The 10,552-nt window shown below is 40.3% G+C and overlaps 1 pseudogene across 1 annotated transcript; it reads right to left on the bottom strand.

Moving 5' to 3' along the window:
• Positions 1-382: 382 nt before the first annotated feature.
• On the bottom strand, positions 383-6,323 carry LOC309714611 (cell adhesion molecule 3-like; annotated as a pseudogene). The gene is made up of 6 exons (XR_014280689.1): positions 6,296-6,323; positions 5,163-5,237; positions 3,221-3,526; positions 2,898-3,147; positions 2,462-2,543; positions 383-2,363 (listed from the first exon to the last, which is right to left on the bottom strand). The product of XR_014280689.1 is annotated as a cell adhesion molecule 3-like (transcript).
• Positions 6,324-10,552: the final 4,229 nt, after the last annotated feature.

Raw genomic sequence — 10,552 nt, 5'->3', positions numbered from 1 at the left:
GTGTCACTTGGCTATGATAGTAAACAGTAGACACTGATGTCGCTTACTGAATCTTTTGGACTGTGTTCAGCACAATATTAATTAGTCATTATCAATTGATGATCTGTCCTGTTCTCATTGTATGACAAATTATGATGGCTGTTTAGTAGCTGTTTGCATACTATGCATACTCTCTCTCTCTCCATATGTGTGTGTGTGTGTGTTTCTCTGGTGAAATTCAGTATGGTTCCGACAACAGTTTTATATTAATGTACAATCCTTAATATATTTTATGTGTGTCCAGGGCACCAAACAGGCTAGGACCGCCACTGTTCAGGAGTTATTACAAGCTGTTAGGGTCATCGTAAAAATTAATATTCAAGTACTAATTAATACTAAAAAAAAAACTGATTAGTAATCAACTCTGAAACTCTTTACCAGTTTATTTACCTTTGCAAAGAAATCAACAACAGTACAGACAGCATGACCACAGTCTGCATGCCCTCTGACACAGAGGGATTGTAAGTCTAGAATATTTACAGAGAGAAGGCATCTACCTGCCATGATCACAGAGTACATTTAGAACATTTATACAACAGAAAACTCGGCAACAATTGCTTTAAAGATTACATGGAGACACAATAAGATAATTTAGAGAATTTCATTCTGTAAAGTCAGCTTGAGACAGAGAAGAATCCTACAAATTTCATTACTCATCTATATTAAAACTTAATATAGATGATTAACATAGACTATTAGACCCATGAAGTGAATCACTGACATCTGAAAAATGATGTGTTGATACAGCTCTTGAATTCTCCTTAAAGATACAAGACTGAACAGTTTGTTCCTGGGAACAACAGTAAGTGAAAAACTCTGTCAAAAAAAATACAGATGTGTGGCCAGTAGATCAGACATATGTCATGATTCGGCTGTGTGCAGACAGGATGAGGACCCAAAATGCAGAAATCTCAACACATGGGAATAACTCAAAATGCAGCTTTATTGCTGACACACGGAAATCATACAGGACCAAAGTAAACTGGAGAATAAAACCTAAACTTCACCAAGAGGCACACAAGGAAACACACAGCATGAGGCAGAAAAACACAGGGCTTGACATGACGAGACCAAAGGGAAGCAAAACTCAATACATTCACCAAGGACACAGACTTTCAAAGTAAAGCAGGAAACTTAACACTGAGACGCGGACTTGACTAAGGGATACACATGACAGGGGAAACAGCAACTAAGACACACAGAGACCAAACATAAGGGAGGCACAGACAACAATAAACACTGGGTCAATGGCCCAGGACCGTGACAACATATGCAGGGAGGTTGTAGATAAGATGGGAGTAAAAACATGATCCAGGGGTGCTCGCTTTTATGTGTGGGACCATTACCATGCTGCACTATCATCAGTGTTTAAATCAAAATTACTGACCAAAGGGAATTGGTGAGATTTGGCAATATATGAAAATAGATGAGAGAATTAATTCAAGAAGTCATCGCAGGACTTAGGAGGTTGGTGGATAATAATACAAAATAGATTTTCATACTTAGATTTGAAGGGATGATATGAGCTCAGAGTAAATGGATGACAACTTAATTTGCACTTGTAAATCACTGATATTCCCCCACCTCAGCCTGAGCACCTCGGGGCATTCAAATATTTGTAATTGTTTTGGCAAAGATCCACAAGGGCCTCACATCCCAGAAATAACTGTTCAAACTGCAGCCTTCAGGCAGGCGCTACAAACCACTGTTTACAAAACCCACGGAGACAGTTTCCTCCCCCAGGTGTCACTCTGATGAACACTGTGAAATGACCCACTCTTACATCATTCAGGTCATAACACATATGCATATTATACCACTCAGTTTGGTACCAATACTTTGTATAGTTTCTTAATACTTTGTGTAACTTGCTCCTTGTTTTTTGTTTGTGTGCACAAACTTGGCCAAATAAAGTCTGATTCTGAATCTAACACTAATGTTAGGAAAACAGCTGAAACTGTAACAGAGTGGAAACTGCCAGGATTGTCCAAGCATCATGCTGCAGCAGTCTTACATAAGTGTAGGGTTAGATCAGTGTTCATGGATAAAATGCTTGACCTTAGAGTGAAGCAGGTCCTATTAAAAAAAATTTCAGTCCAGTTGAGGACCGGCATGAACTTGTCCACAAAGAAAATGTCTCCATTCCTGCAACACCATCTCTACACAAAAAGCAAAACTGTTGAACATCACTGCAGTGAATTTACTGATATTTTCAGGTGGATTTTGTCCTCCTGAAGAAACTTCAGTTGATGTGTTGTGATGTGACTCTGCTCATCTGACAGCTTTCAGTTTCTGGATTGTTGGAGAGTCTTGATCTGAACCAGCTGAAGGAAAAAAAAAAAAAGACAAAATCATTTTGTTTTACAACAGATGAGTTTCTTTGTGGCGTTACATGAGTGTGTCACAGAAACATTTGTCTCACCAAACAAAAACCATCAGTGTGCTCACGAGCATTATTATTAACACAGTCTTCACTATAGTGTAGACACCAACCTGGTTTCCACCTTTAATGCAACAAGATTTTAGAGTGATTAAAACAATATGTGACAGAATGAACATTTAACAGTAAATAGAACCGTTTAAGGTGAAACAAGATCCAAGAAAACCATAACTTTAACAAATAAGACCTGAACAACCACAGGTTCAGGTCTTAGTCTTGATGAAGGATGAAGTAAAATCTTAGAAGTTCATAAAACACAATTCAAGTCTCACATAAAACACACCTCTCTCTCTGCTTTCTTCTGACATATATTACAAAAAATAGAATGAAAAAAAAAAATGCTTTTAACACTTCATTTGTTGGATCCAATCAAAAACATTTTGAAATGAAAAAAAAAAAATCTGCTGAGTAACGTTACCTTCAGTCAAATGAAGCTCTGCTGATGTCAGATTACCCAGATCATTAGTGGCCACACAGTAATAAACTCCTCCATCTGTTACATTGAAGCTGTAAATCTCTCCTTCAGATACTTTCACAGCTCCATCTCTGCTCTTCTTGAACCAGGTGAAGCTGCTGACTGGAGGTTTGGCTCTGCTGGAGCAGGTCAGGTTCACCCAGCTGCCTGCTGACACCAAACCTGATGGATGCTGAGGTGTCTTTAGGAGCATCTGGAGAAATAAATTATATCCTATAAATCATGATATGTTTGCAGGATGAAAAAACAAAGTCTGATTGTCTTACATGAAACACTGAGAGTCTCTTCTGTCTCTGCTGTCTTGGTGTCGTTTCCTTGGTTCACAGGATATCTGGCAGAGCAGTTGATCTTCTTTCCATCATGTGTGTCTGACAGAGTGATGATCTGCTGGATTTTAGTTGTAAAGCTTCCATCTGTGTTTTCCTCTATTTTGTTGTGAGAGTCTTGTTGGAGATTCCAGGTGAGTTGAGGAGGGGAGTGTGGACAGGGAGTGAGAGCTGAGCAGGTTATAGTGACAGACTCCTTCTCCTTCAGATCACCTGGGATTGTAATATTGGGCCTCCAAGGAGAATCTGTGGTTTCGAAGATGTTGCAAATACATACAAATAAATACAGTATATAATGCACTATATCTGTCAAATGTAGAATCATTTAGTCTTTTATTTAAACTCTGCACTTAACACACACTAATCCAGTATACGGCAATGTACTGCACACTACACTTGTTATTACGAACCACTCTGTTGTCACATGTTTGCTGTTGCAGCGCTTCGGTATTAATTTTGAAATAATTTATATAATCATTTGTAATTTACTTGGAATGAATTTCATTAAGATTTTTTTTTTTTTACTTTATTTTGATTTCAGATTACCTCATTAAGATATTTGTCTAACAATCACACAGTAGACTCGTCCACATGTTTATGCTTTTTAGCATTTACTTTATTTGCACACACGGGTGCTGTACACAGTTGGCTGCAGCTCTACAGCTGCCAGCCACACACATCACCAAAAACCACTCTCAGGACCCAACCGCCACAATTTGTTTTGTTATCTTTTCATATATAACAAATAACAAGTTTAATAATAAATATTTATGGACCTAAAAAGAGTGAGGCCTGTCAGCAGTAAACGTGTGAATGGAATGGAGAAGGGAATGGGAGAAGTTGGGGAATATCTAAGCACACTTTAAAAAAATCTGTAAAATGATCTTCATGCCTTCAGGTCAAACTGCAGTGAACATAGACAGTTCTATCAAACCTCAGTAGAGCTGGAAACAGAAAAGCCCATTTCTGCAAACTTATTTAACATGAAGTGAGACAGAGATTAAAACAGACTTTAACTGACCAAACCTGTTTTTGAAAATAGTGAAAACTGCATCCATTCATTTACTTACTGTCACGGCGAGTGAGAGGAGCCGTGTGGAGGAAATGAAGGAGGATCCAAACGCAGGCAGTAGTGGAGAAGTGAAGGTGGTTTATTGAACACGAAATAAATATGGACAAACAGCAAATGGAGCACGAACTAAACTAGACTGGAAACAACTAAACTACAGAGCACAAACCTGGACAAGAATGAGAACGAGCAGAGGAGATGGACAGCAGGGAGAACACACGGGTGAGACATGGTTGATACACAGACAGACCAGCAACTACAATGACGGAGGACACGACTTAAATACACACAGAGAAACACGGGAATTACACACAGGTGGTGGACACAGCTGGGAACAATCAGTAAGATGAGACAGAGGTAAAACTGAACACACTCACATGAGACGCAGACCTTCACAATAAAACATCACACACAGGCTCGACATCGAGAGACAGACAGGAAATGACATATGAAACTAAACCCACATCTTAAACCCAGATAAACAGAAACATGGAACTCTAATAATAGACATCATAATCATCACCATAACACGACAAGAGAACAAGAACACAATCCCTGATGCAAACTTAAATCAAAACACAATAAACTCAAAATAGTGGGTCCAATGGACCCAGAACCGTGACACTTACATTTTACAGCCTGACTTTTTTGGAAAGACTTTTATGTAGCACATGAATAATCTGTAAGGACAATCACTGATCCTACATTGCTATTTTTAGCTCTAAGAGATATTGTATGCAAAGAACAGAGAGCAACTATTTGAATGTGGGTTATTGTCATTTTGTTATTAAACATTAAAACTTAATCATTCACCTCTGACTGTTATTTGAAGAGGATCACATTCTGCTGTTGCCTTGAATGGTTCTATGCTGTCCTCGCCCTGAGTCTCTTAGTTTCACCAGCTAGACAGCGAGATAACGATGCTCCAATAACCAGACTTATTTTCCTTTTTGCGCTGATTTATTGAAGAATGGCCTCTGACCATTGCCTTCTCTTTGACCATCGTAAAACTGAAAGTACAAAATACTGTATTAGCTAACTAACATGTAAACTAGCTTGTTACACTCTTACTGCAAGCTAACAAGATAAAACTTTCAAATGTACAAATTATTGTGCCATTTTTACACAAAACAAAAGATAATAGTTATTTTATCGACATTCATACTTACAGACATATCTTGTCCAAGGCAACAACATTTTAAGGTCCGTATCAGCTTAGAACGATAACATTACGGTATCACTTTCCGCCATCTTTTATTTCTTCTTCACGTTCTCATTTTTTCCTTTCCCAAAGTAACCGAACCCATATTACAAAGCAGCCACTAGAGGGAGCTCTAGGGCAGCTTACAACTATAATATCCGATTTAAGTTATAAAAGGCAGAACAGGTTCACTCTCTACTCTGAAGAAGTATGTGTCTGTGTATGTGGTGGTTAAATTAGAAAACAGAGCGGTGCAGTCTCTCTGACTCAGGTTCCCAGTAATACTCATTGGATAGATGCTAACTGCTCCACTACTGTTGAAGATCACATTGTTTGGATATTTGCCAAATTGGGATTTATTTTTAATCCACACTCCAAAGGTTTTTCTTGTGCTGATAAATTTCTGTCCTTCTTTGCGTCTGAAGCTACATGGGATTTGCAAACAAGATCCACTCAGTGCTTCCAGAGTCTTTGGTGCAGTTATGGAGAGTGTTGCTTTAACAGTACAACCAGCCAACGCACCTGTAAATACAACATAATGATTAATCCAATCACACAACTGCACATTTTTAAACAAATCGTGCAGTTATGGAGAGTGATGCTTCTTTTAGTCTACCAAAGCAGCTTAAATACAGTGTCATTATTAGCTGTTGATTCTATCTTCACTGACCTTTAAGATTTTCTTTGTTAAAGTTCAGAACACAAAATGACTCCATGTCTGTGAATGACTGAACAAACAGCTCACCTGGAACACAGGGGACAATCAGCAACATGTCGACTGTCACCATTTTCACACACAGGAACTTGTTGAAACCCTGATTTACAAACACACATCACATATTTAATAATTTGTATTATGGATTTTGAAGAGATTTTTCATTATTCTTTAAAACATATTCATAATCCAGACTCTGTGCAGTAGAAGCTGTCGTTTTTTCATAAGGAACCATTGTTAACAGCATTTGCCGCATGAAATATAAAAACAGTAATAATACAACAGGGTCACTGTCAGTGCACTAAAATAAGAATCACAAAATAAAAGCTTTAGTTTCATTAAATAAAAGTGTAACCCTGGTAAGATTTACAGCAATCAGAAGTACAGGGTTCTTTGAATGCATCGTAGTTCTTGGCTGATAGCTTAATTTCCGGGCTTGCCCTGAAGGCATCATCTGCAGCTCGGTGCGCGTGAAGGTGTGGTGTAGGACAGTGGTTCCCGAACTTTTTTCGCTGGGCCCCCCTTTGTTTTACAGAAAAATCCCCCCCCCCCCCCCCCCCCGCGCGCGCGCACACACACACGCACGCACTAACACATCCTCCAACCACACACACCCATATTTTGCTCAATTGTGGTTTATTTCACACCTCAAACATTTAGTAAACAATTAAGCAAATACAAGTAATCTGCAGGTAGTAATAAAATAAACTACTAACTCTTTTACGCTACTTCCGCGCAGCTACACCGGTATGTTTGAAAACGCAGCTGTTTCGTCCACACGTAAACGGTGTTTCGAATCACCGAAAACTGAGATTTTTTAAAACGTTGCGTCTACGTGTGGACGAGGAATACAGAGTTCGTCATGCAAAGTTAAAGGTATGTGCCTTTTTTCACGTCAGCTGGGCGCCACGTTATTGCTTACATGAGAGGAATTGCAGAATGGCAGAGAGTCAGATTAACAGTATTTTGTCTCTATCTTCAGGTTTTACAAGCTTACATGCACACGCAGTTACTGTCCCTCTATTTAGAAAGGCAGAGGCGTCAAGGTGTAATTATTTTACGTTCAGTTGTTTTTTTCCTGTGCAATAATATTCAACATTGCTGTCAATACATTTTTCAAAAAATGTCTCTCTGTGGAAAATGGGTTTAAAAACATAAACAGCTGTGGGATAATGTTTGTCTGTGATTTGAACCGGGGAACAAATCGTGGCAGGATCAGCCTGATGTTATTTGTATCCCGCTGTAACTTTACTGTGGACAAAGTTGAACACTGTTGCTGCTGGGGAGGCCTTCTGTGTGTCAGGACGCTGACACGTTGATGCCTGCCGTACCAGGAGGGCGGTAGGGAAAAAACAAAAGGAAGCCCACCTGAGAGATACCTTATCATTTTCTTTTGCTACTTTTTCCCCACCTGAGATTCAGGTCCTTTTCAGTTCTCAACCCAAGACAGTGGGTAACTGAATAAACTGACACCATAAGGAACTGGACACTCACATGTTATTTTCTTTTCTTTTTCCTTTTCTTTGGGGTGTTGAAATATTGTGTGTTCTTTCTTGTCTTACATCTATTTTGATTGTTTCAATTATTTTTGTGATGCATTTGAGATCGTTACTGCATTTGAAGGTATCCCTACATTGAGGATGAGCAAAGGGAACTGATTCAAAGAAAATATATATAAAGCAAACTTTGTTTCACAAACCTGTGGTTGTGCGTGTTATGTGGGTTGGAAGTCTTATTGCTCTTACAAAGTTGCTACTGCCAATCACCTTCCCAAACCTAGATTCGGATATTGTAGACATTGCACTTGGGCGAGCAGTATAGATCATCTCTTTATAGATAGAGGGACACACGTCCAGGTTACAAAAGCATCAAATGTTTGTTTTTTTTACCAAACAAGTCCCAGTTTAGTCTCACAGTTTTAGAGTGAAATGAAGCAGAATTACAATAAACCCTGTAAACTAGTGATCATCATATCAGAAAGAAGCAAGCACTGAGAAACTCACTGACTAAAACACGAGATGCACTATGTTTGGCCTTCCTGCTTACAACCCGCTGAAAGAGGAAGTGAGATATTGCTGGCTGTAATGCCAAGTGTCATATTTGGCTTTGTAAGTTCTGATACTTCTTCATCATCAGTGCGACTTTTTTCCTCTAAAAAACCTCAGATACTGATCAATACTGAATCATCAATACTAAATTGGTGATTACTCATTTGCAACAATATCAAAACCAAATCTTTTCCTCTTGCAGATGACACACAGCTTTATACAGGCAGAAAACCAGTTGTTCACCCTAACAGCAGCTGAACACATGGACAGAGACCACATTTAACACCACTGGGGCCTCAAGCCACTGGGACATACACATAAGGGGTCTCTTTTCAACTCCTTCATTTCTTGAGCCATACTGCTCAATCATCACCTGATTTTTTTCAAGTAAATAATTAGCAGTAATCTGTAGTAATTAGGGTAAGAAATTAGGGTAATTAGGGTAACCAGTAAGAAATGTTCAATCGCCACATTTAATAAAAATGTTTGTTATGTGCATCAGTCTGCACAGTTTGAAATCCACTCATATTTCAAATCTCATGTCTCCACATGCTGTGGTTATTCTGTGTTCTCTGTGCTTTCTCTCCCCCTTGTCGCTCTGCCCGGGCGGGGCTCACTGCAGGCTCCTGCCTTTGGCCCACGCACCTGGCTCTAATTCCTCAGTTGATTACTCCATGGCTATTTATGGCTGGGGCTCGGATCTTCTCATCGCTGGATGATTGTTTGAGACGCGTTAGTGTTAGTTTCTGTATTTCATGAGTGAGTTTGCCTTTTGAGATTCATCTCTCTTTGTGAATAGTAGTGATGTGACGTTCTGTATCGAGGCTTCAAAGCTTGTGTCGAGTAATTGAGGGGGCGTGTTATATTGCTTATAATGTTTGCACTCCGTGCTTACTGTCCCTTTTGGTCCACCGTAGTGGCAACGGGGAGTGTTTGTTTTCACGACAGTGGGGGTGTTTTATGTGGAACTGGACGAGCGGCAATAAAGATAATGGTGGCTCACGAAGCAGATTACGAACACGTTATTCATAAGTTTGAGACAGAACATTACATGGTGTCAGAGTAAATCGAACTAAACGCCCACTGACAGAGCGAAATGGATTCGTCGGGAGTTCCTGCACCATGGATGGACTGGGATTCAGCCAATCTTCCCGATGCCTGGCGGAGGTTCGTACAACATGTGAAGCTAATGTTTAGCGGCCCGCTAAGCGGCAAGCCCGAGGAGACCCAGTGCAGCTATCTTCTTCTGTGGGTAGGAGAAAGAGGCAGGGACATTTATAACACATGGCAGCTGTCTGATGAAGAAGCTAAAAAGCTGACCACATATCTCGACAGGTTTGAACAGTACCTCATGCCGAAAACAAACACCATTTTCGCCAGATACAAGTTTAATGAAAGACTCCAAGGTGAAGGGGAGTCATTTGAGCACTTTGTGACCGAGTTAAAGTTACTCGTCAAGCAGTGTGGCTATGTTAACAGTGATGAAATGGTCCGAGACAGGATTGTCTTCGCAACCAGTTTCCCACAAGTCAGAGAAAAGCTGCTGAGCCAAGGGTCAGATTTGACTCTAGAAAAAGCCATAGACATTGCACGCTCCTATGAGATCGCACGAGAGCAATTGAAAGCCATGGTTGACCCACACACTAGCCTGCAGGGAGCAGCGCCCGCGCATGCAGTATCCGCTAAGCGCCAGAGTACGCAGCAAAAAGATAGGAGGGCACCTCATTATAATAAGATGGGAAAAATGTGTGGAAGATGTGCACGAGCACACAGCCAGAAGGAGGAGTGTCCTGCAAAAGGGAAGAGGTGCAAAAAGTGCAATAAAATGAACCACTTTGCCAAAGCATGCCGTTCACAAGCACCACACCAACCCAACCCAGTGTACTCTATCAACCCTGACACTCCAAGCGATGAAGCGGAGCTATTCATAGATTCCATAACAAAGTGCAACGAAGGGGAGGCCGATGAACAGGCTTACGCTGACGTAGAAGTAGGCTCACTGCATCACACCGTGAGTTTTAAGCTTGACACAGGAGCCACTGCTAACGTCATTCCTGCCCAATTGTTTAAGAAGTGTTTTAAGCAGGTTAGCTTGGCACCGCCCACACACACACTATCTGGCTATGGAGGAGAAAAACTCAACATCAAAGGCACATGCCAGTTGAAGTGCAGGTGGAAAAACATTCACAAGATGCTGACTTTTGACATAGTAGACACTGCAGCACCCCCCATCTTAGGG

Source organism: Aulonocara stuartgranti, assembly GCF_965226115.1.
Source record: "Aulonocara stuartgranti genome assembly, chromosome: 9".
Taxonomy (NCBI): Eukaryota; Metazoa; Chordata; class Actinopteri; order Cichliformes; family Cichlidae; genus Aulonocara; species Aulonocara stuartgranti.
The sequence above is the reverse complement of the archived record's forward strand: the minus strand, read 5'-3'. Positions and strand labels throughout refer to the sequence as shown.